Genomic DNA, 7,119 nt, shown 5'->3' on the forward strand with positions numbered 1-7,119 from the left:
TAGGTTGACAGGGACCCCAACTGCTTTCCTTCAGATTCTAGAAGGACCCAAACCACTGTCTCTTCTAGTCTCTTAGCCACCACCCAGTTCCCACAAGGACAGAGAGGAGGACATGGACTTTAACTCCAGCAACGGGGATGGGAATAGACGGGGTGGGGGTGATCCTGAGCCTGGGGGCCTCCGGGCTGCTGATGGAGCCTCCCAGCAGGTTGTTCACGGACCAGCCCCGCCCCATGGGCTTCGGGGTGTCCCTTGTGGAGGTGGAGGTTTTCTCCGTATCTTTCCAGCCTTGCAGTTTTTAGAATTAGACCTGGAAAGACATCTTTCCTTTCTTCATTTCTTTGGAAAAAGCAAGACTGGCTTAAACACAAAGTGATCACTTGGGTCTTTGGAAAGCAAAAAAAGAAAAGGGAGGACCTTTTGAAATAATGTCTCTATCCCAACCCCCTGCCTCAGTCGGAAAAGTGCCCCTGCTGAGGCTGTGGCTCCAGCAGCGAACAGATAACTCCCCAGCATTTCAAAGGCATTCTCCCCAGGGGCTCAGCTGCTCGCAGAGCTCTGAGAAAAACTTGGCCAACCTCCTGGCCCAGCTGCTGGCCGCAAAACCAGGCTGCCTGGCCTGGCCAGGACGCCCATATATCCCAGAGTTGGGAAGAAGCTGCGCTCCGGCCTTGCCCCTTTGCTCAGATGCCTGGCTGCAGGCCCCTGGCCGCTGGTCTAGAAGCCGGTGTAAATAAGCACATTTATCTGCAGCAGACCTCATTTTCTGAGGAACTGTATCCCCTGAGGGGCATCAGAAGTCAGTCCATTGTTCCCTTGCCCTTCCCCACCTGACAGTGGATATTTAACTGATGGCTGCTGTCCTCCACAGGCTTTTAGCACATCACCAGTAGATGTTAGTAGAGTTCTGGCAACATGTTAACTCTTTTGCCCTCAAGGCAGAGGGTGGTGGTTCTCCTAATATCTATTTAAACCTGTTACAAGCTCCCCAAAGGTTAGATGCACACATATCACGTTGAAAATTCAAGGGTGCTGCCCACTCTGAGGCCAGAACCAAGCACAGCTTGCAGACGGGAGCTCCCGGGAGTTGAGGCAAGCTGAGAGCGGTGGGTTACTCAGTACTGCTTCTACTCTGGGAGAAAAGAAAGAACCTTTGTCCCTGAGGTGGAAACACTGGGGACAGACTTGTCTAGATGCCTCGAGGATGTGAGATGTCGATGTCAGAGGGGCACAGTTAGCAGCCGGGGTGGAATTTGGGACCCAGCAGGGCCGGGCAGCAGGTGTGGGGCAGAGGAAGTTAGATAGCTCGTGAGGTGCATCTTCAGACTCAGGCACGGCCGTGGCAGGAGGAACCAGGAGGGTCTCAGACATGGTCCAGGCTGCCCGTGCAGCTCAGTAGTGCCCGGAGGGGGCTGTTGGCCAGTCGGCTGCCCAGAGCCTGTGTGCTAGCCCTCCCTGGCTCCTCAGTGGCCACCCGGCTTCAGACCAGTCCCTTCATCTCTGTGCCTCTGTTTCCTTGCCAGTGGCAGAGGATGGTGATGCTGAAGGAGACGATAAAAACACAAAGGGTATGAAAAATGCTTGAAACAAGGAAGGAGCCAGCAGCTGAGGAGGGGCGACTGCTTTGGGGTCCACTGGCCAAGTCTTGCCAGCTGAATTCCATCTTGGGCCCGGAAGCCAGCAGGGTTTACAAACACAAATGATCCTGAGGTGGCCATTGAACAATAATGCCCCACAGTCGGCCAGCCCTGGTCCCCTGGCGGGCACAGAGCCTGCTCTCTGGGGGCTGGGGGTATCTGTCTCCCGGGCGGGGGAGCTCTCGGTGGACTGACATTGCCCTGGGAGCTCCTGGCAGGCCCTCTCCCTCTCACCCCGCTCCTTCCTGCTGGTGTGTTTGGGATTAACATGTATCCCTTGAATCTTTTCATTTTTCTACCGAGATGGAAACTTGGCCAGTGACCAGGTCTGGACGTGCTCGCGGTGTGGCTGGGCTCTGGCCAAGCCCACGGTAATTGTAATCACATGTGCGGTGCTCGCTGGCTCGCTGGGCACTGGGGCGGGGGGAGACGCACAGCTGCCAGAGGGAAGGGCGCCGGGCCGGGCGTCTGGGCTCTGGGTGAGCGTGCGGACAGCGTGGCTGTGGGCTCCCGCCCTCGTGTCTCTGACCCTCAGTTTCCTCATTGATAAAATGAAGGCTTATTTTAAAATGATGAGCTTATAGGACCTCTGAGGGCCCTGCCTATGCTCTGGGAATCTGGGATATCATGAGATAGGGACCAACTCTCAGGTGTCCCTTTGGTTTTCCCACACCTGACCTGTTCCTTACATGTTCACAGGGAGGGACCATGGCCGGGGAGTGGCAGGAGGGCTCCAGGAAGGCCTGCCTCTGCCCTGCCTCGTCTGCCCAGATGCTCTCTCCCAGGACACAGAGCACAGAGGGGCTCTCTGAGCCAGGGGGCACTGAGACTGTCGTTACCCCATGAAGGTAAGCCCAGGGGCAGCTGGGAGTATAAGACGTCGGGGTGGGATTGAGGGTGCTTAGAGAAGGGTCTGGACGAATAGCAGAAGATTATTCAAGATGAGTTTCACCAGCTACCTGGTGCCAAGGCAAGCCTGATTCCCAACCCTCATTAGCCCAGGGGCTGGGGATGCCCCTTTGCTTGATTTAATCCACTCTCTGGTATAACATTACTCGGAGCACTGATGGGACCACCCAAAGAGGTCTTCACTCAGTGGATTGTTGTGGTTTTTTCCCATTCCCATTGGAGTCTCAGAAAGCCTGATGTGGGAGAAAAGGGGCCACATACTAAAACTGACAGCTCAGGGGAGGCCTTACAAACTCAGAGACCTAAAGTAACCACAAAGGATGGTCTGAAATTAACTCGCACTAAGCAGTTCTCCCTGGGTAGTCACATCCTCGACCAGTGTCTTTCCCTAACAAAGGTCAGTCTTGACCTTAACCGAGCCTGTCTGTTGCATTTTTGCATTTAAGATAATGTGCCTTTGGTATGTTAATATAATTCCCTTTTCCCATACCCCTCAGGCACAGTCTCCCACGGGGCACAGACCCCTCACCCCTCACTGTCGTTTTCCTGCATACCGTCTCTCTGTGCTGTGAATGTTCATTGTTAACTGCGGCATACCCGCCAATGTAAGGGAAGTATGCTGTCTCCGGTTTACTTTTTACCCACCCCCTGCTTTGCTTTCTCCCGCTCCCTAATATACCAGCAATGGATTTCCTATAACCTCCTTATGTCTGCTCCTTTGTAATATATAAAATAAGGTGTTAAACTGCCATTCTCCAGAGCATTTCTCAATCCATTGAGACTTTGCTTCCCAGCAGCTGTCTTCAGTTTTGCTCAAATAGACTCGCAACAAATTCTCCATAGATTTGAATGTTTCCTACATTGACCCCAAATAAGGAGCGGCAGAAGAGCTGCGAACAGTGGCGAACTGGAGTGGCCAAGAGTGGAGCTAGCATTCCACAGCACACCCTCAGGGCAGGGCTGCTGGGGAGTCTCTCCAGCGTCGCAGAACCCCTGGGGCTTCTCTCCCCTCTCCCCTTTCTGCTTGCACGTGTCTCTCCACAGTGCTTCCTTTGTCAGCCTCTCTCACTTCCTCCACCTGCTGCTTTTCTCATTCCTTCTTGTTCTTCTGTCCTCCTTTCTAGGAAGAGAAGCAGAATGACATAGTAGAGAATGGCTTGGGAGCAGGCGGCTTTGACCTCCGGGAGCTTTGGGCTTCTAATCTATGGAAATGAGGGAGTGATATCCTAACCTTGGCATCACTGGTGAGATTCAATAGGATGATATATAAAAAGTTTCAGGCAGTACATAGAAATGTATCAGTAAAAAGCAGCAACTGCTATTATTTCTCCAAAATATCAACTGAAATTTGTCTTAAAAGATTAGTTGGACTTAATTAACATTTGTTCCCATTCTCTATAAAAACGAGGATAATTTAAACCTTTTCCTTCCTGTTCCCATAAAGTTAGAATGACCACACTCAGATAGATTGCTCTTTAGTTCCTTGTGGCTCCTGGTTTTGCCCTGTGTGTCCACAGTCCAACAGGGAAGGAGGACTCTCGCCCTCAGTGGCCCTGTTGCCCACGACTCTCTGGCATCTCTGTCGTGATGGTGAGTATGGGTGTGGCAGGGGGCTTTCCTTTCTGGAGCGCCCACTCGGAGAGAGGCAGGAGGGCGGGAACTCTGGAGGCACCCCAGGGCTGAGACAAATCCCCCTGTTCTAGTGTAGGACAGTGACCCTGTTCTAAGACGGATTGTCCCTGCTTTCTGGAAAAGTACTGAATCGTGATGAATCATGACTGTACCTGCGCAGACGAAGATACTTGACCTCTGCTTCATTATAATGGCACTATAATAAATTACCATTGTGTGAACCCCTCCCCCCAGTCGCCAGTCATGGGGGAACACATATGCAGTAGCTTAAAGTAATACAAGTACTTGTACATGCACAGTAAAAGCCCACCAAAACTAACCAGGCAATATCCACCTATAAGAACAGAATCCCTCCAGTCACTGAGGTCAATCTCTGCTCAGAGTTGGCCTGCTCCCACGTTCTGGAGAGTATACTATTGCTTAATAAATCTGCTCTCTTCTGCTTGCTCTCTTTCTGCTATAAACTGTGTGTTCAGTTCAATTCATTGTTCACGATCATCAAAACCCTGGTTACCTGTGCCCACCTGCAACAAGAGGACAGCTTCGATGTTCAATTCATGGTTCTGAGGCCACACACCTCAGATGGTTCCTAGCAAACAAAAAAACAAACCTAGGAAACAATGGTTTGAGGGCCAGGTTGTCAATATAAAAACTTCCACTTTCCAAGACAAAACTTTTACATTTCAGAAGGGTTTTTCCCCCCACATCATTTTACATTTCTTCTTTATCTGTGTCCATTAGGGTCTGGTCAGAAAAACAGGAGATACTCTGGGAATCCTAAATATGTGGGATTTTAATGCAGAGGATTTAGAGGCTTGTATAACTGATGGGAGGGCTGGATGAAAGCAGGTCGGGGAAGCCACCATCAAACTCCACAGAGTCAGGAAGTGCCAGAATCTCGGAGAAGATGCTGACATCAGCCTTCTCATGAAGATGGTGCCAAAAGTGAAGAAAGAAGTCCCAACCCTTCCCAAAGCCAAAGCCAAAGCCAAAGCCAAAGCCAAGGCTTTGAAGGCAAAGAAAGCACTGCTGGAAAGGGTCCTCAGCCAGGAAAAAAGAAGAAGATCAGTTGTCTCCCACCTTCCAGTGCGGTGAAGACTCTCGGCTCTGAAGGCAGCCCCAATATCCTAGGGAGAGCCCCAGGGGAAACAAGCTTGACCACTACGCCATCATCGAGTTCCCCCAAGTGCTGAGTCAGCCATGAGGAAGATAGAAGACAACAACACGCTAGTGTTCCTTGTGGATGTCCAGGCCAAGGAGCACCAGATCAAACAGGCTGCGAAGAAGCTCTGTGACATTGACATGGCCAAGGTCAACCTCCTGATCCGGCCTGACGGAGAGAAGGAGGCCTGTGTTCAACTGGCTCCCAACTAGAGTGCTTTGGATGTTGCCAACAAAATTGGAATCATCTAAACTGGCTAATTCTAAATATTAAAATGTTTCACTGTAAAAATAAAAACAAAAAAGAGGCTCAGATCATCTCAGCCTCTAGCAACACCAAAGAGCAGCTTGAAAGTGCTTGCCGGGAGGATGTGGTGAAGCTTGCGCCCGCCCTGCCAGTTCAGAGAAGAAGGGCTTCTCTTGTCTTTGGCCTCCTGAATCTTGTGCAAGTGACTCTATTTCCAGAATCTGACTTCAAACCATGCTGGCATGGAACGCAGGGAACTGAAGAAAGACTCCAGGGTTCTCTCCTGGAGGCCAAAGAACGTGCAGGGTTCAGCGAGGTGCCGCGGTCCTGGCCAGCCCGGAGGAGCCACACAGCTTCTAGGGCGTTTTCTCCCGTCTGCCCAGCGGAGCGGCCTCCCCCATCCCCTCCACTGTACTTGTCAGAAATAGGGGTTCATAAACCACTGTATCTAGGAAACAGGGAGAGGGCACAGGAATAGAGGAAAAAGAGAAGAGACCTTTTACATGCATAGAGACATAAATAAGGCAGTTTTAAAAAACAGTTGTCTTTGCCAAGGGCACACTGACATCCTGGACCCATGGGAAGAGGAGGGGTTTGGATGCTGGGAGAAATCTGCTGTAGGAAAGTCACTCCTCTCGTTTCCCTCTCTGCTTCTTCATCCATAAAGTGATGGGAGAAATGCCAAGGTCCCTCTCAGCGCTAACCTCCGTGACTCTGATGTGCGTGAATAGAAGCATGGTCCACTGGGCATCGAGGGTGTGACTCTGCACGTCTCCTCTCCTTCCCTCGCTTCTCCCCTCAGCCCGTAACGCGTGCTCAGGACTCTGCATCCTTCAGAGACAAGCAGCCAAACCAAACACTCCCGGTGATCTGATAATCCTCTTTTAAGCTACTTATCCATCTTGGTCCTTCCTTTTACCCTTGAGACTTCTCAAAAGCATCACGTGTGCTAATGCTGAGGAGTAAGTAGGACACCGGGATTCAAGTCCTCTTACATCGCAGGGCTCAGGAAAGAGCAGAAGGGCCCACCCACTGGCGGGGGAATAATGTCTGTGCTGATGTGGCCAATGGGCTGCCCTGCCTTCTCGGGGAAATCGCCTTACCGACAGGTCCTGCTGCCCAGCAGGCTGTGTTGTGAGCAATGTGCTTGTATTAGTTTCCTAAGGCTGCTATAACAAATTACCACAAACTTGATGGCTAGAAATAACATAAATTTATTCTCTCACAAGAGGTCTGAAACTAAGGGATTGTTGGTGCCCCACTTGCTCCAGAGGCTCTGGGGGAAATCTTTCTAGCTTCTGGGGGTTCTCAGTGTTCCCTGGCTTCTGTCTGCATCGCTCCCATCCCCATCTCTACCCTCACTCAGCCTTCTCCCCTGTGTCTGTCTTCTCCTCTGCATGACTCTTATAAGGGCACTAATTACTGGATTTAGGGCCCACCTGAATCAGCCAGGATGATTTCATCTCAAGATCCTTAGTCACATCTGCAAGGACCCTTTGTCCTAAGAAGGTCACATGACAGATTCTGAGGATT

General features: G+C 51.1%; 1 pseudogene; it reads left to right on the forward strand.

The window, feature by feature from the left end:
- The first annotated feature begins 4,659 nt into the window (after nucleotides 1-4,659).
- LOC123811850 lies at nucleotides 4,660-6,033 on the forward strand (annotated as a pseudogene).
- Nucleotides 6,034-7,119: the final 1,086 nt, after the last annotated feature.

The sequence above is a fragment of the Phyllostomus hastatus genome, unplaced genomic scaffold, assembly GCF_019186645.2.
Source record: "Phyllostomus hastatus isolate PE091 unplaced genomic scaffold, TTU_PhHast_1.1 phas_scaffold_78, whole genome shotgun sequence".
Lineage (NCBI taxonomy): Eukaryota > Metazoa > Chordata > Mammalia > Chiroptera > Phyllostomidae > Phyllostomus > Phyllostomus hastatus.